This window comes from Hyla sarda, chromosome 1, assembly GCF_029499605.1.
Source record: "Hyla sarda isolate aHylSar1 chromosome 1, aHylSar1.hap1, whole genome shotgun sequence".
Taxonomy (NCBI): Eukaryota; Metazoa; Chordata; class Amphibia; order Anura; family Hylidae; genus Hyla; species Hyla sarda.
In genome coordinates this window covers 248,377,637-248,403,842 of record NC_079189.1, presented here as the reverse complement: position 1 = coordinate 248,403,842, position 26,206 = coordinate 248,377,637, and the positions used below count along the sequence as shown (strand labels likewise).

At 42.0% G+C, this 26,206-nt stretch overlaps 1 long non-coding RNA gene across 1 annotated transcript in view; it reads left to right on the top strand.

Moving 5' to 3' along the window:
* The window catches only part of LOC130304947 (uncharacterized), a 30,182-nt gene extending 4,791 nt beyond the window's left edge, over positions 1–25,391 (top strand). The window contains exons 2-3 of the long non-coding RNA XR_008854656.1: positions 6,404–6,558; positions 25,244–25,391. This is a non-coding gene — a long non-coding RNA (uncharacterized LOC130304947). The remainder of the gene's footprint in view (positions 1–6,403; positions 6,559–25,243) is intronic.
* The last annotated feature ends 815 nt before the right edge of the window (positions 25,392–26,206 follow it).

The following is a 26,206-nucleotide window of genomic DNA, read 5'->3' as shown; positions in this document are numbered from 1 at the left end:
TTCCCTTCCCCAACATTTCCAGTCTGGAATTGAATGTTGACATTGACGTCATCACGGATGACATCATCGCATGTAGTTGATCCAAAGTAGCCGATGAAGACTGCCCCAAGGCCGTCTCCTCACTACTTCCTGCCCCTGGTTCAGCCATCAATAGCTTGTAAAGTTCATTTTTCCGGGCAGTAGCTGGGAAAGGAGTACCCCTACTATGGAGTTCCTCCATTAACTTGGGAACGGTTCATGTACGGTAAGCCCCAGATGTTCCTCCGCATACGGAGCTTTTGGCTGGGGTTTCAGCGATCGACAATTGATCCTCAATGTCGGATCCTCGAGACATGGTTAGAGACGTACTTCGCCCTGCCCAGTCCGAACACGGGTGCAAGTGAAAAAATAAACAAAACTATGAATATATATTAAAAAATGTGGGAGCTCAACGTAAAAAGAGAAAACCTATACCGAGGATACTGCGTTGCACATACCCATGTGCCAAGAAAGAGTACTAATAGTGTAAAAAGGGGAGGCAGTCCTGCTAGGCTAGGTCAGAGTAAAAGATATAAGGTCAAAAATTAAAGAAAGAGAGAGAGAAAAAAGAAAACATGTCTAAAATAGCATAAAATGATAACATTTATTTGGAAAAATGATGTGAGGTCTGCAGCAGGGCCCTTGTCGCAGACTGGTCACTAGATAAAATGGTTACAAAGGTATAAAATGCTAAAAATATAAAATATACACAGTGGTATTGCACTTCACTAATTGGACAATGAGACAATGAAAGTGGGGCAATGGGACAGTGCAAACAGTATCTGTTTAGTTATACTGTAAAGTCATATTATAAGAGCCAGGATTAATCCAGATGAAAGTACATAGCAAAAAAGTTGATAATCCAATAAGGCAAATTTTCGGTAGCTCTGGAGCCTCCCAGATTGGGGCCCACTATAAACGTTTTTAGGTGCAGAGATACAGGCGATGTCCCCTCTACCCCGAAGGCACGGGGACTGAATGCAAGAGGGCAATTGCTATACAGTTCAGGCACTTAGTGCCTCTTACCGGCTACAGTGTGCACAGTCAGGTGAGTGCAGCTGTGCTTGCGATCCGGACACACGTCCCTCTGTCCCGGCGGCACGGGAGAAATGTAGGAGGGGTGATATGATCCGGTGCTGGGGGTTGGAGATGATGGCTGGGAAGTAGCGTGTGGCAGCGCTGTGAAGCCTAGCGGTCGTAGCAGCGTATGGCAACGCTGGAGGTATCCTCTCTACCCCGACGGCACGGGGAGCAGGTGAGAGAGTAGGTGAGGACCGGCAATGCGGTAACGATTGTCTCAGATGATGTGCAGTGTTGTCTTAAGACAACACTGCACATCATCTGAGACAATCGTTACCGCATTGCCGATCCTCGCCTACTGTCTCACCAACTACCCGTGCCGTCGGGGTAGAGAGGATACCTCCAGCGTTGCCATACGCTGCTACGACCGCTAGGCTTCACAGCGCTGCCACACGCTGCTTCCCAGCCATCATCTCCAACCCCCAGCACCGGATCATATCACCCCTCCTACATTTTTGACATGCCCCCCAAAAACCATTTCAGAAAAGCTCACTCTCCAAAATCCCATTGTCGCTCCTTCCCTTCTGAGCCCTCTACTGCGCCCACCAAACACTTGACATACACATATGATTCCCTTCAAGTCAATACACAACCCTTTGAGATCCTGGAAACATGATTATGGGATTATAAGACGAGCTATTGGCTAGAAGAGAGGCTTTTGTCAGCACACTGGTCTGTACAGTCAAATGACAGGGCTCTCCAAGTGGTTGAGCATCGACCTGCAGTTGACACCAGAGAGCAACCCCTTTTTCTCTGCAAAGCTACCAACCATATATTTTTTTTCCACTGGGGAACTACATGGCCTATAAGGCTCAGGGTCATGTTTTGCTTTACTTGCCAAAAATGTATGGACAAAAAGTGGTCTAAAGTGGCTCTTAGTAGGTATAATTTGCCTGAACATCTTATATAGGTAATACCAGTCCAGTAACATCCACTGACTTACAGGTGATGTATTTTTCTAATTGGATTTCTTTTCTTTAGACAACTTGTCTCTGCAGAGTTTTGTTCTGCCTTAGTGCATCACATGGTAACAGAGCCCAGTCAGTAATAATGCCTTCTGTGCCCCCAATTAGTAATAATGCCTACTCTGCCCCAATCAGTAATAATGCCTCCTATGACCCCAATCAATCAGTAATAATGTCTCCTGTGCTCCCAATCAGTAAAAATGTCTCCTGTTTCCCTCTATCAGAAATAATGCCTCCTGTGCCTCAATAAGTAATAATGCCTTCTGTGCCCTATTAAGTGATAATGCCTCCTTTTCCCCAAGTCAGTAATTAAATATTTTTATTAAAACATATTATTTTTATTGTAATTGCAGATTAGAAACTGTGCTCAGTCATTTAGTTTACATTGAAATCTGTAGCAGAAAATCCTGTGCATCAAATCCTGCACAGGATCCTGTACGTGTGAACGTACCCTTATTGAGGAACGCTGGCCATTGGCTGCCGCCAGCATGAAATGCGTCCAGCTGCATACCTCCGCTTAACTGCATGCACAGCTCCTCCTCTTCGCTGCTGGCTCCGGACTTGTCCCTTCACTGTCGCAGGTGCCAACAGCTCCAGGCACGCTTCACAGGGTCAGTGTGCTTTCCTGATTATGCCCCCCTGCCCCCTCAAATCCCTGCCACTTCATATTTAAGGACGCTTTCCCCTTCCTGTGGTGCCTGAGACACAGTGTAGCTTGTAAACTCGCAAAGGTTCTGCGGCTCTGATTTGCTGTGTTCCTCACAATTGCCTGTTTCCTTACTCTGCCACTAACCTGACCCCTTGGCACCTGGCTGCTTATCGACCAAGCCTCTGTCTTCCAGCTAGCTGCACCTGTGCTATTCAGTTCTGCTGTTCTTGGCTCATAGTCAGTCTTGCCTTATCTGACTCTGCTGTTGATGCGCATATTCCATTTAGCGGCCGCTAACCCCACCTGCCTGTATCCCTAGTGCTTGGCACCAGGGCGTTCTGGGCTGCTTGGCCAGGTGCCACTTAACCAGGACCACTCTTGTGGTAGTGACCCGGTGTTTCCCCTGCAGCTAAGACCAGCTTCTGCATCCTGGAGTGGGATGAAGGGTGAATACACTTAGCCCCTGCTCCCTAAAGGGTGAAAGCAATTAGCCCCTGCTCCCAAGTTTGGCCCAAAGCCAAACTGGTAATTGGCGCCACAGGTCCATACCTGTTGGGGCTTTACATAATGCTTCCTGTTCCCACAGTCAGTAATAACACTTCCTGTGCCCCCAGTCATAATGCCTCATGTACCTTTGTCAGTAATAATGTGTCCACCAACAGTAATAATGCCTTCTGTCCCCTTTCAATCAGTAACCCCTTAGCAATCAGTGCATGTTCCATCCCCTTATTCCCCAGTATTGTGGAAATAAAAAACAATACTAACCTGTGCCACTTTAAAACGATTCCTGGCTCTCTCTTTAGTCGAGCAGCCAAGGCCTTATGGTATTCCAGCAGTGCCCAGGATGATGGTGTGATATAATCATGCCCACCAGGGAAACCTGTGCTGGCAGGACTAAAGTGCCTGTAGTATATTAGCATGAATAGTGCAATATGGAGCCTAATGCTCTGTGCACCGCCACTGGATTTAGCTGAAATCAAGGGTTGGTGCCACTGGATGCCAGTTTGACAGCCTCTTGGTCTTTTTTTCTGCGTTTTTTTCACCGAAAAAAATGCCAGAGAAAACACTAGATAAAAATGCCAGTGCAATTTCTTGCGTCTGAATTTTTTTTCTGGCGTTTTGGCATTAAAAATGCATTTTTGGCCCCTTTTGGCCTCATTTTTTTCAAAATTTGTTAGGTAAAAAAAAAGGATGCAGTAGGGATGGGAAAAAATGTGTTTAACGAATTTTTTTTTATAATAACATTTTTATGCATTTTTAATCAAGTGTAGTTTTTACCTTTTTTAGACTGTTCCATGATGGGAGTAGTAGTACCTGTATTAATAGACATATCACCCTGGGTGTCACTCCTGACACCCGATGTGATCATCCATAATATAGCAGAGACCCGGAGAGGCTCTATACAGCACTCACATCTCTGCTCTGTACTCCAGCCAGTGATGTGAATAGAACATCACTCATTCATATTTTCCACCCAGAGTGGAGATTGGCCGGATGGTTGCAGCCAATCACAGCTCTCAGAGGGAAATATGAATGAGTGATGTTCTATACATATCAATGGCCAGCCGGAGTATAGTGCAGAGATCCGGAGCGCAGCAGAAATCCGCTCCACATCTCTAAATTGGACAATTGCATTGGGTGTCAGGAGTGACACTTGCTGTGATCTGTCCTTAACTGCAAGTACTACTACTCCCAACATGGAGCACACTCTGCTCCATGCTGGGAGCTGTAGTACCTGCATTAATAGACAGATTGCAGCGAGTGTAACTTCTGACACCTATTGCGATCTGTCTATTAATGCAGGTACTACAGCTTCCAGGATGGAGCAGAGTGTGCTCCATGTTGGCAGTAGTAGTACCTGCAGTTAAGGAAAGATCACAGCGGATGTCACTCCTGTCACCCGCTGTGATCCTCCTGTATAATGTATAGATGCGGGCGGCCGCTTTTCTATGGTCCTCTACACTGACATATATACACCTATTCGTATTTCACACAGAGAGTTGTGATTGGCTGGAACCATCTGGCCAATCACAGCTCTCTGCGGGAAATATGAAAAGGTGTATATATACGGCAGTGCAGGGGACCAAAGAAGAGCGGCCAACCGCATCTATAAATTACACAGAAGGATCACCAAAGACCCGGGGCGATCTCTCAAGTACTACTACTCCCATCATAGAACAGTGTGTTCCATGCTGGGAGTTTTAATGCGACCTAAAAAATTTAAAAAATAAAGAATAAAAAGGGAAAAACACACACACTACATTTTTATTATTATTGGCTATATTTTTAGTGCCCTGCCCGTACACATTAATTGATCCCTGTTTAAAAATGTATAAAAATGTAGTTATAAAAAAGATACATTTCTTAAATGCAATTTTTTCATCATCACTGTATCTTCTTTATTATTATTTTTTTAATGGTACCCTATGAAATTTTATTAAAAACGGTTTCTCCATTACTTTTTTGGATCGACAAAGTCCAAAAAAGAATAAAAACCGCCTGCAAAAACGCCGATGTTAAAACTCTGAACCCAAACTGAAAAACGTAAAGTGGAAAAAGAATTTTGAGTTTTTTCATTGATTTACAGCTAACATCTGGCCGCAGTGTTTTTGGCTTAAATAAAAACCAAGTGGAATTCCAGCCTCAGAGAGACAGATTTTCCCTTTAGTACCTCAAAGATCAATAAGATAAAACCATGCCAGACAGAAGAGTGTCTTTTTTTCTAACAAATGGATGGGGCACCCGGGCACACTGTGAACTTCTGACATGTCTTGTAAAGTGTCGGATTTTTAGAACCAGAGCTCACTTTTGCTTAGGCTTGGTTTGTTATATGCTACAATATAAGAAAACATGTTACAAAACGATTATACAGCTTCAAATATAAAAGAGTAAGCATTAAAGGAGTACTCTGGTGCAGAGTATTCCTGCTCTGTCCTGCCCGGGCTGCAAAAAAAATTAAAATGAACCATCTCTCACCTTCCTGGGTTCCCCGGAGCGCCACTACAGCTGATCGGTCCTCCGGTTCATCCTCTTCATACTTCCAGGTGTAACGAAGCGTCACATGGCGCTCAGCCTATCGCCGGCCGAGGCAGAACATCGCGGCTGCTGGCGATAGGCTGAGCGACATGTGACGCTTCATTACACCCGGAAGTATGAAGATGATGGACCGGAGGACCGATCAGCTGTAGTGGCACGCAGGACGGGGAGTGATGGTTCATTTTCATTTTTTTTTGCAGCCCGGGCAGGACGGAGCAGGAATACTCTGCACCAGAGTACTCCTTTAATGTGTATGTTAGGGCATGCAGAAATTAGAATTGGCAGCATGTGTTTTCTTTTAGCATATCAGTTGGCATGTTGATGAATACAGACTTTGCATGGTTCTCCTTTGGTTATTTCCAAAACATACAAATGTACATTTAGTTAGATGTTTGCAAATATAATTTTAGATTGAACACCTTAAGAACATACCTGGTTTTCACTAGTTACTATTAAAATTGCAGTAGGTGAATGCAAACAACAGAGGGCAGAAATGCACCAGTATTTAAACCTATTGAAGCATAAAATGTGGTTTTCTAGTAAACTTTGCACCTAAGATATTCTTGCTTATTTTAACAACACCTGTTCCAGGATGTATAGTTTTTTTGTTATCATGCTCATGTGTTTGTATTTAATGTTTTTCTTTTCCTCATAGAGCTCCATGCCTCCAAGGGATTGTCGGATAATCCAGGTCTGGTTGCTGTTCTGTGTATATTTATATCGGTTCTTTGCATTGCTCTTGTGGTTACTGCTGTGAGATTCTGCCAGAAGCCAAATCCAGAATTTGAGAAGCTGGATGAAGTCCCAATGGTAAGAAGACAATTACACATCATGAAGGTTTCCCTTTTTTAAGCCCTTGGGGACAGTGTCCTCAGTCCCTCTATACCAGTCTGTCATTTATTCCATAAATATTTTTTTTTTTTTGTCCTATGCATTTAGACCCCCTAGTTCACATGTACATCAACCTAGAATTAAAAGTGCTTTAACAAAAAGAAAAAAAGGAGCATAAACAGTATTTCCAGTCTAATTATCTTTCTATAAATTCCTTTTTGCTTAAAAGACAGAATCATGCATACAGTTTTTGTGGCAGGTTTTGATGGTGTTTTTTTTTTTTAGCCAAACTTAAAGGCGTTATCCTATGGAAGGGGGAGTTTCCTAACTATGCTGATTGTGCGGGATATAAAAAGAAAAAACACACTACTTACCTCTATTTACCTTCAGCACTCCTGCAGTACTTCCGGTGTCCTGCTCTGGTCCTCTGGTGCGATCTTCTTTCTGGGCTGCAGCATGACTGTTGGGCCCAGGAAGGACCAGGGCCACATCAGATAACCCCTTAAAATGGAATGTGTCACTTTAAAAAAATATATATATATTAATACAATTGTGATGTAAAATTAGTTAAGTTTATTTGTGTATGAATTGTGTATGTAATGTATTTTGCATTTTATTTATTTATAATGTTTGTACTGGGGGCTGCCATTACCTAGAGCATCTGTGATGACGTCACTTGACGACACCTTCACAGATGCTCTACGGCAGTCCCTGGACATAGGAAAGTCCAGACATAGTGTGTCTAATAGGGGAACATTAGGGAGGAAAATGCTGTGTTCTGCGCATGTATGTCATGTGCAGAACACAGCAGGTGTCCGTCACGAGAGGGAGCCAAGGGAACAGCGCCACGTTATTAAAGTCCGGAAGCAAGCAGCTGCTCCCGGTTCACTGAAGAAAAAGAGAAATGGGTCCAAGCAGCTGATGATAAATGCTGAGTCAGCAAAGCAACTGTGATTGGCTGAGATGCACACACCCGCCCCATTCTATTGGTTGTTGGGGGGGTGGGGTGCAGCCTTGCTCAGCTCAGTATTTGGCACCAGCTCCCTGGACACATTTCACTACACCCCAATCTCTGCGCTCTCACAGCAGGATAAAGCAAACTGTATCCTCGCTATGAGAGCAGAGAGATCGGGACAGCTATCTAGGAGTTGTAATTTAGAAACAGGGTGCCACCAGCTGTTGCTAAATTACAACTCTCATCAGCCAAAGGCTGTCTGGAAATTATAGGGGTGTAGTTTAGCAAAAGCTGGAGGCTCCCTGTTTAGAAACCCTGCTTTATGGAGGTTCTCTCCAGGGGAGAGAGCCCTAAATGTGCAGACCAATCTTTTGTGGTTTTTTTTTCTTCTCATTTCAGATCCGTGTATGCAGAGGACTACTTCGGATTTGGTGGACTATGACGATGACCAGAGTTTTTTTTGTTTACAAATAATAAAGGGGGGGAGTGTTTTGCTTGTGGAGGAGTGTTATGTTCTGTATTGCCAAAACGTGGTGTGAACCCAGCCTTAAAGATGGAATCCATTAATAAAACAGGGCTTAGCAGCCCCAAAAATAGCTAGCGCTAACCCCCAATTACCCCAGTACCCACTGCCAGAGGGGTTCCGGGAAGAGCCAGTACCAACAGACGCAGAGCATCAAAAATGGCGCTCCTGGGCCTAGGCAGTAACAGGCAGGCATTATTGAGGCTGGAGAGGGAAAGTAACAATGGTCCTCTTCACCCTGGTAACCTCAGGCTGTTGCTGCTTGGTTGGTATCTGACTGAGAATGAAAATATAGGGAATCCCACACATTTTAATTCTTTTTTTTTCTTTTTTTTTATATTTAAAGGGGTACTTCGGCCCTAATATATCTTGTCCCCTATCCAAAGGATAGGGGATAAGATGTATGATCGCGGGAGTTCTGCTGCGTGGGACCCCTGCAATCTGTCATTGCGTACCCACCTTTGTGAGCTCTCCGCAGTGTTGGAGGCTCCGAGTGTGTAGCGTGACGACCACGGGGCCGGAGTATCATGGCATCACGACTCTGTCCCCATGTGATGTCACGCCTTGGCCCCTCAATGCAAGTCTATGGGAGGGGGCGTGATGGCCATCACGCCTCCTCCCATAGACTTGCATTGAGGGGGCGGAGCGTGATGTCACACGGGGACGGAGTCATGACGTCACAATACTCCAGCCCCGTGGTCGTCACGCTACACACTCGGAGCCTTCAGCACTCCAGAAAGGTGGGTACGCAATGACAGATTGCGGGGGTCCCCAGTGGCAGTACCCCCCACGATCATACATCTTATCCCCTATCCTTTGTATAGGGAATAAGATGTATTAGGGCCAGATTACCCCTTTAAATAAGAAATAATTTTAAAAAATGTGTGTGGTTCCCCATATTTTCATTCTCAGCCAGATACCAAACAAGCAGCAACAGCCTGAGGTTACCAGGGTGGGCGAGGACCATTGTTACTGGCCCTCCCCAGCCTTTATAATGCCAACCTGTTAATGCCTAGGCCCAGGAGCACCATTTTTGACGCTCTGTGCCTGATGATAGCGGCTCTTCCCAGTACCCCTGTGGCGGTGGGTACTGGGGTAATAATTGGGGGTTAGCGCTAGCTTTTTTGGGGGCTTACGCTAAGCCGCAGCTTAGTAATGGATTTTGTCTATAAGATGGCTACCACTACTAAGCCTGTCAAGTAAATGAATTTGAATTTGAAGTAGTCCTATGCATACACGGATCTGAAATGAGAAGGAAAAAAAAAATGGTTAGTACATTTAGCGGAAAAAAACTGGTAAAAAATACGTAGCACACACACACACATAAATATATATATATATATATATATATATATATGTGTGTGTGTGTGTGTGTATGTATGTTTGTATATACATACTTCCCAGTTGTCTGCCAGCAGCACAATGATGGGGTAACTCTGCCCCTGTGATCTTGCAGGACCTTAGGATAGTTTGAATTAAAGACAACCAAAGTAGGATATAAGGCTCCCTGTAACCGCTCCCCCTGAGTTTTTTCTGTCCTGTGAGCAGGACTATAGGACTCACTCAGCTCTGCTGTGTATTTTTGGTGCACTCCTTGCTGTTAGAGCTGGGGGAAGCATTGCTGAATGTGGCGCTATGCTTGCTGCGCGGTGCCTTTTATCTGTTTCCGGCTTGGGCGGGATGTGCGCCACTTCTGTACAGGGAATTCTCCTGTATTACTGCTTGCTGCAGTCATGATGGTTTTTACTCACTCCCCTGCGTGTATATAATCATGCGCTGGGGGATATATAAGCTGTTATCTGGAGTGACTTCATGTAGAGTTGGAGAATCACCTGACTGATCAGCTGACTGCCGGTTCTCTGCTGGAAAAAGATAAGCTGTAGCTCTGTGGTTGTTGATCCTGCTATATCTTTTTTTAAATAGATTAGACTATAGATGTGTCATGTATATTATATGTATGTTATATGTATGTTACATTTTTATTATTATTACTATTATTATTATTATTTGCCTCTGTCAGGAGAGGCTTATGTCTGTCTGCCTCCTGGCCTCTATATAAGGAGGCTGGTTCAGTCTATAGATATATCATGCATATTATATGTATATTGCATTATTATTATTATTAGCCTCTGTCATCAGAGGCTTTTATCTGCTTCCTCCTGGCATCTATATAAGTTGGCATTCAGACTATAGATATGTTATGCATGTTAAACTGCATTATCATTAGTCTCTCTCAGGAGAGGCTTATATCTGCTTCCTCCTGGCCTCTATTTAAGGAGGTTGGTTCAGACTATAGATCTGTCTTGTATATTATATGTATATTACATTATTACTATTACTAGCCTCTGTCAGGAGAGGCTTATATCTGCTTCCTCCTGGCCTCTATATATGGAGTCTGGTTCAGACTAGAGATATGTCTTGTATATTCTATGTATATTACATTATTACTATTACTAGCCTCTGTCAGGAGAGGCTTATATCTGCTTCCTCCTGGCCTCTATATATGGAGATTTTTTTGTAGATTCAGAATCTATTTTTTCCTCTGTGGATTCGCAGAGATCTGGGAGCAAAGCCTCTGCTAAAAGTGGACACCTAGTATGCAAAGTGGTGTCAATCCGCTGCCTGATGACAGCGACTACAGAACTTATCTGTCATACTGACCTATCCCTCCAACCTCCAACAACTATTAAGGACATTTAAATTTGGGTCAAAGACTCTATTACTGTCTCATCTCTTCTAACGACTATGATTACCCAGAGTCAAGAAAGATAATAATTCCTTCTGGAAAGACTTGAAAAATTAATTCAGCTGGTGCAGACCAAGGGTCAGACTGCTGTTTGTGGGAGGCCCCATCCACTTCTATGGGCCTCGGGCCTTTATGTGGGTAGAAGGCCTCACCAGTCTTATAAGGCTGAGTTTTTAAAAAAAAAGCCTGAAAAAGGTCTGGTTTTCTCCTAAAGTCGATATGCCAATTTCTATGTTGTCCAAGGGGGTCTTAAAATTAATTCAGCTAGTGCAGACCAAGGGTTAGACTGCTGTTTGTGGGAGGCCTAGGGCCTTTATGGGGGAAAGTGCACAGAAACTTACTTCGGAATGCAGTAAGAATTCAAGGTATCTGCATCACCTTCAATTCAGAGGACTTCCTTTTGGCATAACATCAATCCCATTTGCCAAAGTTATTGCCGCTATGGTGGTGATTGTCAAGTGACTGGAAATAAGAGTTATCCTATACCTGACCACTGACTGGTCATTACTGCTATGGTGGTGATTGTCAGGTGACTGGAAATAAGAGTTATCCTATACCTGACCTCTGGCAGATCTTTGCCAGCTCTCTACAGTTGTCAGAATGACCTCCTCTCAGATCTAGGCTGGATTATCAATCTGGACAAATCAGATTTAACCCTGAATACATCCAGCAATCTCTAGGATTCAGAATAGACTCTTCATCTCTCACCAGCCAGGAAGGACATTAACCCCTTAACGACGAAGGATGCTATCAATGGCCAGGACCCACGGCTAATACAGGACATCACTGATCGCGGTGATGCCCTGTATTAACCCTTCAAAGGTGACTGCCATGTCTGAAGCGAAAGTAAAAGTGACCCGGCTGCTCAGTCAGGCTGTTCGGGACCGCCGCGGTGAAATCGCGGCGTCCCGAAAAGCTTACAGGACACCGGGAGGGCCCTTACCTGCGTCCTCGGTGTCCGATCGACGAATGACTGATCCGCGCCTAAGATCCAGGCAGGAGCAGTCAAGCGCCGATAACACTGATCACAGGCGTGTTAATACACGCCAGTGATCAGCATGAGAGATCAGTGTGTGCAGTGTTATAGGTCCCTATGGGACCTATAACATTGCCAACAAAAAGTTAAAAAAAAGTGTTAATAAAGGTCTTTTAACTCCTTCCCTAATAAAAGTTTGAATCACCCCCCTTTTCCCATAAAAAATAAAACAGTGTAAATAAAAATAAACATATGTGGTATCGCCACGTGTGTAAAAGTCCGAACTATAAAAATATATAATTAATTAAACCACACGGTCAATGGCGTACACGTAAAAAAATTCCAAAGTCCAAAAAAGTGTATTTTTGGTCACTTTTTATACCATTAAAAATGAATAAAAAGTGATCAAAAAGTCAGATCAAAACAAAAATGGTACCGATAAAAACTTCATATCACGGCGCAAAAAAGAGTCCTCATACCGCCCTGTACGTTGAAAAATAAAAAAGTTATAGGGGTCAGAAGAGGACATTTTCAAACGTATACATTTTCCTGCATGTAGTTATGATTTTTTCCAGAAGTATGACAAAATGAAAACTATACAAGTAGGCTATCATTTTAACTGTATGGACCTACAGAATAATGAAAAGGTGTCATTTTTACCGGAATATGCACTGCGTAGAAACGGAAGCCAAAAGTTACAAAATTGCGTTTTTTCTTCGATTTTGTCGCACAATGATTTTTTTTCCATTTCGCCGTGAATTTTTGGGTAAAATGACTAATGTCCCTGCAAAGTAGAATTGGTGGCACAAAAAATAAGCCATAATATGGATTTTAAGGTGGAGAATTGAAAGGGTTATGATTTTTAAAAGGTAAGGAGGAAAAAACGAAATTGCAAAAACTGAAAAACCCTGCGTCCTTAAGGGGTTAAAGTTGTCTTGGTTTCTTTGAATCCCTTGCGCAGTGTTCCTCAGGAATTAGGTTTCTAGGCTTTTTCTCTTTATCCATTTGCATCCTCGCCCGCTTCAGTCAAAGATTCTTTATAGATGGAACAGAAGATTGTCTGATATAGACCCTTCATGTGCTGTCCACAAACACAAGAAGACCAGTAAGTTGGTGGCGGACATATAGGATGGTCTTTAGAAGAACCACTATAGAGGATTCTCACAATGGATGCTTCAGATTCGGGATGGGGAGCTCACCTACAAGACAGAACAGTCTCTGGAGTCCAGAATTCGGATGAACTTTTTCTTTCCTCTAACCACAAAGAACTCTCAATCTTTTATGCTCTGAAGCCCTTCTCCCCTCTCCTTCTAGGGAGAGCAATACAGGTAAGATCAGACAATATGGTTTCCATGTCTTACATAAACAAACAAGGAGGCACCAGATCTCAAGTCCTCTTCCTGGAGGTGGGAAAGATTTTTGGTTGGGTAGTATCCAGGATAAGGAGGTTATCTCCTGTTCATATCAGGAAGTGCAGAATGTTCTCGTCGATCGTTTGAGCAAGAATATGACAATTCCGAGAGAATGGTCCTTGAATCCAGAGATCTTCAGCCAGATCATACTCCACTGGGAAATACCGGAAATTATGTGCGCTCACTTAAATATCAAACTAAAGAACATATTCAATAGTAGAGAGAAAAACTCGGCACAGCTCGCCTAATTATTAGCACCTGACATCCAATGCCTCTGCTGGCTCAACTACGTCTGATGGTGCTCACTGGTAATAGCAAAGTCCAATGCAAATATTCAATAGAAAAGAGAAAAGAAAACCAGGGCAACTCACCAAATACGTAAACTTCAAGCTTCTTTATTAATCCATGAAGGGTATAAACAGTGCAAGACACGGGTGGACAGAACACAGGGGGACGTTCGTTCGGGGCTACAGTGCCGTATCGCAAGATATGCTTCAACTGGCCCACATCGTCTTCCAGCCGGAAACACATTTAAATAACCCTCCCCTCCGTTGTCATAGAAATGAACCAAACAAAAGGTAAGTGCAATTAAAATGTTAAAAACAACTGTGTGATATACCTAAGATTTCTGTTTATGTTAATAATGCACTGAGCTCAGTATGTTCATTAAGACCTAAAGGCCCCATTGCTTCTAAACGAAGAATCCATTTCGTTTCATTTCTTAATAGTATTTCTTCTCTATTTTTCCCAGCATATCCATGTTCGATCCTTTCCAGCCCGGCAAAACGGAATCCATATTTTTCTCTAGAATGAAATTCATTAATATGTTGTATAAATCTAGTGGCTCCGATGCCGGTCCTGAGGGATCGAACATGTTCGCGGATTCTGTGAAATAAGGGCCTTTTTGTCTTCCCAATATAAAATAATTTACATTTACATACCAATGCGTAAACCACATGGGAGGATCTGCATGTAATACATTGTTTCACATTAATAATATTACCTGCTAACTCTACAATTCTACATTTCATATTTAGAGAGCAAAATGAACATGAACCGCAAGTAAAATTCCCTTTTGGGCGTAATTCAGACAACCAATTCTGTTCCGATACGTTTTTTCTTTTTTTCAATAAATCTCCAACTGTTTTAGTTTTTCTATATGTAACAATCGGTTTTTCATTAGTCATTTCTGCTATATCAGCATCTTCTTGTAAGATATACCAATTATTCGTTATTGCTTTTTTCACTACATTATTAATAGGAGTATTTGAAAAAGAAAAAACGCAACGTTTATTATTTTTTCTGTCTTTCGTTTTCAGCAATACCTCTCTTGGTACTCGATCTATTTTCTTTCTTGCATCTAAAATTAAATTAAGAGGATAACCTCTCTGTTCCAATCGATACTGTAAATCATCTGCCTGTTTTTGAAACAGTATGGGGCTGCTATTAATTCGCTATAGTCTGACTAGCTGACTGTATGGTATACTATTTTTAACCTGAGGGGGATGGGATGATTGATAATGTAACAATGAATTTTTGGCAATTGATTTTCTAAAACCAGATGTCACTATATTGCTATCCACAATATCTATCTGTACATCTAGAAATTCAAGATGTTGATCTCCAAATACATATGTAAAAATCATATTAACTCCATTCACTTGGTTAAGATATTCAACAAAGGCTGCAAATTCTTCCTGTGACCCATCCCAAATAATAAAGAGGTCGTCCACATATCTGAGAAAAAGTTTAATTTTACCAATAAAGGGGTTCTTGGATGTAAATACCCACTTGTCTTCCAACATAGAGAGGAAAATACTGGCATAGGCACATGAGGTAGGAGACCCCATGGCTGTACCATGTGTCTGCCTATACCAATCCCCTCCATATTGGAAGACATTATTATTCAAATCGAATGTAAGGGCTTCAGTAACAAACTCAATAAAGTCAGATGACTTGCCTGTTTTCCGTAGGATAGAGGTCATAGCCTGCACACCCGAATCCAAAGGGATTCGGTGTACAGGCTCTCCACATCCACGGAACACAGTTTTAAACCAGGTTGCCAATGGAAATTATTAAAAATTTTGATTAAATCTCCGGTGTCCCTGAGATATGAAGGTAATTCTCTTAATAAAGGCGACACTAACCAATCAATATAGCTGGACAAATATTCAGTCGGTGGACTTTAGGCAATATATACCAGGAGGGTTTTTTAATGTTCCTGGGAAGGAGACGTTCAGCACTTTTTTTACTGATAACCCCTTTTTCATGAAACTTCCGAAGCAACAATCTCAGGTTGTTAATTATCTGTGGACAGGGGTCTTTTTTTAATTTACAGTAGGTGTTCTCATCTCCTAACTGTCTAAGAGCCTCTGTGTTATAGTCAGTAGTTTTCCAAAGAACTACACCTCCACCCTTATCAGCCTTGGTAACAACAATATCTTCCCTTTTTATTAATTTATCTAGGGCTATTTGTTCTCTATATAAGATGTTGCTCTGGACCTTCGGGTAAATGAGGGCTTTAACTTCTTTTAAAACTGACTTCTGGAATACATCAAGTGGACTCCCAGGTGTAACAGGGGGATTAAACAAAGATAGATTACCTCCTGAAAAAAACTTTTCACTCGTACTATCTGTTCCATCAGAAACCTGATCACTAATATCAGCAAGGAACGTGACTAATTCCCGCTCCTCATCAGTAAATTCACTAGGTACACAAAACCCTAAAGGCCCTATTTTACAGCTAGTTTCACCTTCGAGTATTATTACATTTTTATTTTCATTTTTTACTGCAGAAAAACCTTTTTTTAAATTTAATTTACGGACACCTTTGAATAAGTCCTCTTGGAACTGGACATAATAAAATTTTTCTCTAAGGCCAAAGTTCAATCCTTTATTCAATATTGAGATCGTGTCCTCATCCAAATCTTCATCCGTGAGGTTCACTACTATATTTTCGGGAATTACTTGCGCCAAGTTACATTCTTGGGTTTGGGTACGCGTTTTCTCCGAATTCTTTGATTTTCCTCTCCCTCTTCGAGTTCTGGGTCCAAAGGGATTCCGGCAGCTTTTTGTTTGATGTTCCCTGCGTCTCCAGTCGACTCTATCGACCCACTGCTGTCTGTGTCAGTTGTCATAAAATCCGAACTTTTATTTTTATTTTTATTCCTGCTTGAACTTGACTTCGGCGGAACATTTTTTGAGACTTTTCGATTAGCGTTAGACTTTTTATTCCAAGTGAAAACCTGGTGGTTCTCAAAGTCTCTTTTGTCTCTTATAAATTTGTCCCTCTTTATAATCTTAATTTTCTCTTGTAATAAACTAAATTTTTTCTCTAAGTTTTGCAGGAAAATATTAAATAACGGTTCAGAGAGTCTTGTTCTTAATTCACATTTAGTTTTGCAAAGGTCTGCTGTTACCATTTCATATTCAGTTTTATTTCTCTCCAATACTAGCTTCTGGATTCCCAGAGAATGTTGTAGATGTAACTCATCTCATGCCTTTATAAATTCGGGATCATCTGTGTACTGTGGGGGAGCTTTGTATACATGCAGTCCTCTAGGAACACGTACATTGGCCACGTAGGCTTCTAAAGAGTTAATAGTCCAAAAGAGCCTGGTCTCTTTTTCGGCCAGGGATTGAAAAAAAGAAAAAACACATCGAAACAGAATTGGTTGTCTGAATTACGCCCAAAAGGGAATTTTACTTGCGGTTCATGTTCATTTTGCTCTCTAAATATGAAATGTAGAATTGTAGAGTTAGCAGGTAATATTATTAATGTGAAACAATGTATTACATGCAGATCCTCCCATGTGGTTTATGCATTGGTATGTAAATGTAAATTATTCTATATTGGGAAGACAAAAAGGCCCTTATTTCACAGAAACCGCGAACATATTCGATCCCTCAGGATCGGCATCGGAGCCACTAGATTTATACAACATATTAATGAATTTCATTCTAGAGAAAAATATGGATTCCGTTTTGCCGGGCTGGAAAGGATCGAACATGGATATGCTGGGAAAAATAGAGAAGAAATACTATTAAGAAATGAAACTAAATGGATTCTTCGTTTAGAAGCAATGGGGCCTTTAGGTCTTGATGAACGTACTGAGCTCAGTGCATTATTAACATAAACAGAAATCTTAGGTATATCACACAGTTGTTTTTAACATTTTAATTGCACTTACCTTTTGTTTGGTTCATTTCTATGACAACGGAGGGGAGGGTTATTTAAATGTGTTTCCGGCTGGAAGACGATGTGGGCCAGTTGAAGCATATCTTGCGAAAGGGAACCGTAGCCCCGAACGAACGTCCCCCTGTGTTTTGTCCACCCGTGTCTTGCACTGTTTATACCCTTCATGGATTAATAAAGAAGCTTGAAGTTTACGTATTTGGTGAGTTGCCCTGGTTTTCTTTTCTCTTTTCTATTGAATATCAAACTAAAGAACGTCTGCTCACTTTATTCTGTTGATTATCCTTTTGTAGTTTACGAAATGTCCATACCTAAGACATTCCAACTAGCATATATTTCATCACTAACTTCAATAATACCGAGGGCATTAATAAAGATTCAGCAGGATCTACCCTCAGTCATTGCGGTGATCCCATTTTCGCCCAAGGGGTCATAGTTCTCTCAGCTCATGTTGATGAGCCGAGGGATGTATTGGAGGCTTCCTGTACAGCAGAACCCTGTGTCTTAGGGCACACAGCTCTGCCACAACGTCTCTCAATCTGACAGCTTGGACATTGATATGGAATATGCTTTCCCACTCTAAGACATGTACAGAGTTATAAGGATTTTCCCTCCTGATGTTGTGACAGGAAGATTGATTTATCTTCACCTTCTGTTCCTTAAATACTGGAGTTTCTACAAGATGGCTGATAAGGACCTTTCTCCAAGTACAATAAAGTACAGCTGGCTGCTAGATCTGCATTTTTTGCAGATAGCTTTTCCAAATCCCAGAAGTAAAGAATTTTCTAAAGGCCTTGACGGGACTACAGTTTAGAAAGCCAGAGGCCCCTTGGTTTATCTATGCGGTAAAACAACTGTGTTCTCCTCTATGTTTGAGCCTCTTGAGAAACAAACTTCTTCCAAGAGCCTGAACAACCTCTTAAGGTTGTCTTTTCGCGAGCTGTCACTTCTGCCAAAAGAGTGGGAGACCTACAGGCCTCTCGGCTAGAGAACCTCACACTACATTCTGTCTAATGAGGGTTTACTGAGATTTCTGCCATCTTTTACTCTGAAAGTCTCTTCTTTCACTAATGGTACCCAGAGGATAGTTCTTCCACAGTACATACCTGAAGTCTCTACTGGTAAAGATAAGAATGTGAAAACCTTGGATCTGCTCAGATGTCTTAAAAATTTCTCTTCAAAGGATAAATCCCTTTTTAGGAAGAAGAAAAATCTCTCTGTGGTATACCAGGGCACACAGCGTGGTAAGAAAGTTTCCAAACCCACAATATCCAGATGGCTGTGATTGAATCTTTTCTGACTAATGGCTGACATGGATCTGACTGTATCTACAAATGCCACTCGACCTGAATGGTCACTGCCTCTTGGGCTAAACAAGCTTCAGCCACTTTGAAGTTTTTTTCAAGCATTACAGACTTGTTATGCTATGTAAATCCCCATTATTTTGCTGCTGGCAGACGACAGGGAAGTGTAAAATTTAAGAAGTTAACCTTGTTTCCCTTAGTCTGACGGCAGCACAAGCTTCCCTCCCTTTTAATGTTGTTTTTTTGTTATACGTTATAATTACTAAGGGGGAGTGGTGACAGGGAGCCTTATATCCCCATTGTGGGGGGGGGGGGGGGGGGGGGGGCTCTAGTTACTCAGGTTGTTTTTTATAAAAATTATCCTAAGGTCCTGCAAGCTCACAGGAGTGGAGTTACCCCATCATTGTGCTGCTGTCAGACTAAGGGAATCAAGATTAACTACTTAAATCTTACACATATACAGTATATGTGTAGTATGTGTGTGTGTGTGTGTGTATATATATATATATATATATATGTGTGTGTATGTATATGTGTGTGTGTATATATATATAGGGCTCCACAATATATCGCAATCCCAATTGAATTGCGATAATTGGGGATTGCAATATGTTGATGCAGCCCTTTGCAAAGGCTGTCCAGGAATGAAGGCACACTGCTAGGAAAACTCTGCCCTATGGGGACTAAACAATTGTAAAAAAAAAAAAAAAGGAAAATCTTGATAAGCCCCTCCCCTAATAAAAGGGTAAATCACCACTCTTTTTTTGGTAAAATTAGTGATGTGATTACAAAGTAAAATTGGTGGCGCATACAACAAGCTCTTATATGGGTCTGTTGGTGGAAAATTAAGTTATGGCTATAAGAAGGCGAGAAGGAAAAAATTACCCCCCCCCCCATCGCTCCCACCCATGCGGCTGCCCTGCACCATAATGCTATGTAACAGTGCCAGAAAGTTCGTCGACTACACTATACCAGGCCAGGCACATAAAATGTGGAGGAATTAGGCTCTCTTCTTCCCATTTCATATCCAATCGCTTTTCTTTTCAGTCAATGAACATGAAATTGGGGGGGGGGGGGTTGGCTACTTGAAATGAGAGGATTGGACATGAAATAGGAGGGATTTCACCATTTGTTTATTATATCACAATCGCATATCGAAAGTGCAATATTTACCTCCACAATCGCAATTGCACATTTTCCCCAAATTGTGCAGCCCTAATATATATCTGTGTATATATATATATATATATATATATTGTACGGAACCGTCCTCGAGGATAGCTCTGGGATCATCCTGGTCACTGCCACGGGACATGTTTCCGTGCAATAACTCAGCTGACAATAGTTCAGGTTACAAGTCTGGCACCTTGCCAGCTTAAATTTATGCAGGTTGCTGGCAAAAACAAATATAACACAGGAACAAAATAAAATCCTAGACCGTCTGGTCACTGACTGCAACTCTCAGCATGCCCTATCTACTAACTGGTGAGCTACCCTCATCCTGTAAAACATGGGCCACCTGCAACCTGTTTACTCACAGTTCACACCATCACTTGGGCCACTCACAGCTCCGGTTGTGTACTCCCCCCAACTTCCTGTACTTCCCGTGTCACCCCCTTACAGCGGCTTGCTGTTTCCTAGGGAGAGCCCAGATCAGACTGAGACTCTTCCTTTTGAAGACCTCCCCACTCTGCTTCCTGATCACTTAGGCCCCAGGTGAAGGATTTTCCAGAGTAAGTCAAGGAAATGCACCCTTTCCTTGCCACTTTATCACATATCCCCCCCCCCCCCCCTTTGCTCAGACCACCGGGATAGAGCACCCATGCCAGAAAGGCAGAGTCCACCTGCCTTTCCTTCTTCTTGGACAACTTTTGTCCCACAGACACCAAAGACCTTGATTTTTTTTTCTTCTGAACTCTTACTAGCCACCACGTACATGTCTCAGCTTCAGAGGATTCCCCACCTGGTTTCACCTCAGTTTTAGCTTCAGGAGACTTCTCATATAGCTTCACCTCAATCTTAGCTTCAGAGGGCTTCTCACATAGCTTCACCTAAATCTTAGCTTCAGAGGACTTCTTACAGAGCTTCACCTCAATCTTAGCTTTAGAGGACTTCTTACAGGGCTTCACCTCAATCTTAGCTTCAGAGGACTTCTCATACAGCTTCACCTCAATCTTAGCTTCAGAGGACTTCTTTATTTTCAGAGAAAGCAACCCTGTATCCAGCAGTTTTTGCCCCAGAAGCCTTCCTTGAGCCAATTCCACCATAGCTTGGTCTCTGCTCTCTTTTAGGACTTTCATGACCTCTTCCATCTTTTCGTATTCTAGCTGCTTACTCTGGAGCTTAGCGGACTTCATTCTCTCACTATCCAGCAACTCTGTCAAGTCCCTGATAGTATCTTCTGAAGATGGCAATTGTTTTCTCAACTGCTCATTGTCCACCAGCAGAGCCTCCTGCTTGTAGAGTTGCACTCCAAGCAAAACCAAGGCAGCTGCGTGGGACCTACTGCGCTTTTCGTTCTGCACTTCCAGGCTCTGCACTTTGTGCGCCAGCAGCACTTTCTCTCACTCTAGATCCTCTATGGCTACCAGCCTAGCCTTGTAGTCACACCGTTGAGCATGATATGCACTATGCAGAAGACTCACTTGTTCCTTCAGGAAGGTAACCTGCTTGGCCAGACTCTCGACTTCATTCTTCTGGCAGGTCACCAGACTCTGGGAGCAGGACAGTTCATCCTGCAGAGCTACAATGTCACTTTTGTGGTGTTCTGTGACTTTTTCCAGTTGATGCTTCGCTTCCCGCTCACTCTGGAAGTCTGCAAGCACTTTGTCCCTCTCCTCTGTCATACACTGTACCTCTTCCTCTTTTTCCGACAACTTTATAGAAAACAACTGCAGGGTTTCTTCCAGAACCTTGATCTGCTCCAGTTTCTTCCCCAGGTCAGCTCTTCATTTCTGAGAACTTTTACTGACAGCGGTCTCCTCACTCTCGCTGTTGGGTCTTGAGTAATTCTCTTGTCAGGACTCCATCTTGTTTACTTAGGACTCCGTCTGTGACTGTAAATGCAGCATCCAGCTCCACTGGTCCTTTCTTCTGCAATTTTGGCTTTTCCATAGCCCTCTCTGTAGCTTGACTGCTCTTCAGCTCCCCTAGTGGTCTGGCACACTCCCACCTGACATTCACCTAGGATCTGCTTACACTCCCCGTCCTCAGCCTCTGCTTAGTTTCTTTCCCCAGCTGTATGGTGCAAGTTAAGAATTGTGAGCCTATCAGGTGTTCCTGCTCTAATCACCTGACTATCTTCCCACAACTGTCAGAAAAACAGAAAATCCTTCCCCAGTACTACCTCATTCTCCACGGAAGGCTCTATTGCTACCTTGTGATCTATAGTAATGATGAGCAGCATTGCCCATCTTCGAATTTGCGATATTTCACGAATATATAGACTATAGAATATTCATCCTATATTCGTGAACTTTGCATATTTGTTATATTCGCATATGTGAATATTCGCGTATTTGAGGAAGAAAACAGTGAGGGGGTGGGCAACTTTACTATTTGTTGCAAGGGATGTTGTTGATAACCTCTGACGAGTGTATTTGCATCATTTTAGTTGGCCCACAAGTGAAAAGAAGGTTTATGCAGATATTCACATATGTGACTATTCGCATATTCGAATATGCGGAAAAAAGTGAATATTCGTAATTTTGAATATTTAGCGAATATATATGCATTATTCGCGAATTTGAGGATTTGCGATATTCACGATAAAAATTCGAAATGCGAATATTCACGCCCAACACTAATCTATGGTACCATAGGGAGAAGAAATACATACATCAATAGTTTTATAACCCCAAATTCCAGCTTATGTAGACATTATAGCGGGGTCTGGCTTTCTGCAGTTGGTCTTTACCAGACTTATCACACTTTTATGGTCTAACAAAACCATCACCTTGTTACCATCTATTGCCAGCTCACACAGGTTTTCTTTTGTCCTGCTAAAGGTGGGAATAGAACTCTTTACATCGGAACACATCATCACAAGTTTTTCAACAAAAACATTATTTTTCTGCATGGGTTCACAATTTATGGAACTATTCACACAGTCCATCAAAGACACCCCAGTCTTCACTTCTTCCAGTACCTTTGGGTGCACAGTTTCTGGTGCACTCTTGGCATCCCACAATGACCAAAAGTACGGAAAGTCTCTGCCCAGAACAATTTCCACAGTAAGTCCCGCACAAACCTCCATCAGATGGTTCACTGTCCCAAAAGATGTATCAAAGTTAATTCGAACTGTCTTACCGGGCTCCGGTCGGGACTTCACACACGGAATTACCTTAGGCATGATCCGAGACACAGTCAGATAACAGTCCAAGTCCACTCACAGTGGGATTCCACCCACCAACAACTCACGGGTCCTCGGCTGCCCTTCTGGTGACCACCGGTTATGGCCCATGTCCGTTGCTCCCAGCAATGGCCTGCTGACGTCGTCCCATTTCCAAAACCGCGATCCGTTGCCCCTAGTAACATTCCTCCACAGACTCAGTCCGGTGCTTGTATTCCTCTGCTGGGCTCCTTGGACTTGCAATCTTGCAGGGGGTTCCTCCTACCAATGGCTCAACTCCAACTCGACCGTTGGTTGCCCTTTGCAACATGATGCCCGTATCCTTCACCAAATGTAAGGAACCATCCTCGGAGATAGTTCTGGGATCACTGCTGGTCACTTATCACGGCCATGGGACACATTTTCTTGCAATAACTCAGCTGAAAACAGTTCAGGTTACAAGTCTGGCACCTCACCAGCTTTATTTATACAGGTTGCAGGCAAAAACAAACATAAGACAGGAACAAAATAAAATCCTAGACCGTCTGGTCACTGACTACAACTCTCACCATGCCCTAACTACTAACTGGTGAGCTACCCTCATGCAGTAAAACATGTGGCACCTGCAACCTGTTTACTCACGGTTCACACCGTCACTTGGGCCACTCACAGCTCCGGCTGTGTGCTTCCCCCAACAGTGCCCGTGTCTCCCCTTTACAGCGGCTTGCTGTTTCCTAGAGAGAGCCTAGATCAGACTGAGACTCTTCCCTTTGAAGACCTCCACACTCTGCTGCCTGATAACTTAGGCCCCAGGTGAAGGATTCTCCAGAGTAAAGTCAAGGAAGGAAATGCACCCTTTCCTTGCCACTTTATCACAAAATAAATAAATAAAAATAAAATAAATGAAAAAATTATATATATATATGTGTGTGTGTATATATACAATATATCTAAAAAAATTTACTCAGCTGTGATGTCAGAGAAGTAAAGTGTGTGAGAGACTTTTGGTAGTCTGTATTTTACCATTCTTCAATCACCAACAAAATGGCTCTGCCTGGTGGAATTGAAAAGACTACAAATCACCCTCCCCCCCTCTCTTTTTGCATACAGACACAAGAGGAAGGTGTAGACGAGCAAGACCACATTTTGCAGCAGGTCCCTTGTTTTCACCAGATTCCTCATGTTAGCTCCCTCTGCTGATCAAGAGTGGGAAATATGACAATATATTTTTAAAATGTTCATATTTTTATGAAAAATTTAAAAATGTAAAAATATTTCCAAAATATGTATTTAACCTAAAAAATAAATAACATTTGGTAAAGCATTCCCTTTAAATGATCACTCTCATTAAAACACATTTTAGCTATTGCACTCCTTATGGTAAATAAAAAATATTTCTAATATACTTTGTTTTAAAAAAATGAAGTTTTCTATGTTTTATTTGTGCTTAAAAAAGTGCTGAGTGGAGTGCTGAAGGGGGGGAGGGGGGTGTCCAATCAACAGCATATGGCAGTTAAGTGTGAGAGGAGCTATGATTGGATGAGGCTAGACACACCCCCTAATCACTCAAGGCTGCACTTTCTGTGTTTGGACTTCGGTCTAAAGTCTGTGTATAAGATGGGGGAAGATGAGCTCTTGAGCTTTTTTTAAGCACAAATAAAACATAGAAAACTTCATTTTTTTAAACAAAGTATATCAGAAATATTTTTAATTTACCATAAGGAGTACAATAGCTAAATTTTTTTTAATAAGAGTTACCCTTTAAGGCTGGATACAGAAGTGGAAAATATCAATCTTTCCTTTTCCTTCTGTGCTTATCTCGGGAAACTACTGCAAAATTTGCAGCCTATAAGAAGAAAAAAACTACTTAACAATAACAACATATCCAGTCACATAATAAAAGTAAAGAATGCTTTGTTTTAATATGGTTCTGCTACTGTTTTATGCTGTGTGTTTATAGTACAGGCAATTCAGTAATATTTTGATTAAATTGTGACTGTAGTCACATGATATTTAGGCTGGGAATGATGTCTAGATTGTTGGTCTAATTTCCAGTACACCAAAAGGGTGCATTGACACACAGAGATTTGCAGATCTCACAACAACATTTTTATATTTGGAAATGTATGCAATATATATTATATTTATTAATAAGAATAATAATGCTTAATCTATTGATGTCATTTTAACCACATTTGAACAATTTATTTATTTTTGTTACAGAATGGAATAAATGAAGAGGCTCCATTTGCCCGATATCCTCCAAAATAATACAACAAAAAGGATATTATTATAACTACTTAATGTTTATGCCACATTGTTTCTGTAGAATACAGCTATGTTTTTTTAAATACATTTTTGATTTTGACTAATAAATTCCCAGAAGAAAAACATTTATCATACTATTATTAATGTTTTTCTTAAGTGTAAAGGGGTAAATTACAATATAATTCAATAATACTGTCAATAATTCTGTTTGTGAAGTGATAACTTCTTGTCTTGCTGAGCAAACACTGTTTCCTACTTCTGTAACATAAGTTAGATGGTTATGCCAATGTCATGATCAGGCGTAGGGATCAGAGCAGACTTTGATCTAGCCCCAACTACTGCCCCTACCTACTTGAACAATCTGACCTTAATGGCGGCTCCCAACTGGGCAAGCGCCCCTACGCTGAGCTAAGTGCAGAGGAGTCAAGAAGTATGAAACAGTCCATGTTAATCAAACAAGGACAAAAATGGTACCAAATAAGAAGAAAAAGGAATTACAGGAGCAAGGCAGAGAGTCAGAACCAAGAGGGCAGCGTAGTACAAAATCAGGTCAATCATTTTAAGAGCTAAGCAGGCAAGAGCAAAGTCAGGGATCAGACAAAAGGGGTCAACCAGTATAGGAATGAAGGGAACAGAATTGTAAGTGAAAGGCCAAAGCACAGTCACGGGCATGGGGCTGAGATGCAGATCAGTTTTAATATCCATCTGATTAGATACCATACTCAATAAGCAGTGCAATAGACAGTCAAGATCTGAATTACATGTAAATGACTGGAGGATCCAACGAGAGTGGGCATTTCCCTGCTAAAACACCTGTTTTACTTACATGCATGCACTGATTGGCTGTCCAGTTGTGCCTCCCTAAGGTACAGTGGGGTACTGTATTATTCTTACCCTGTGCTAGAAAAACTGCTCTTT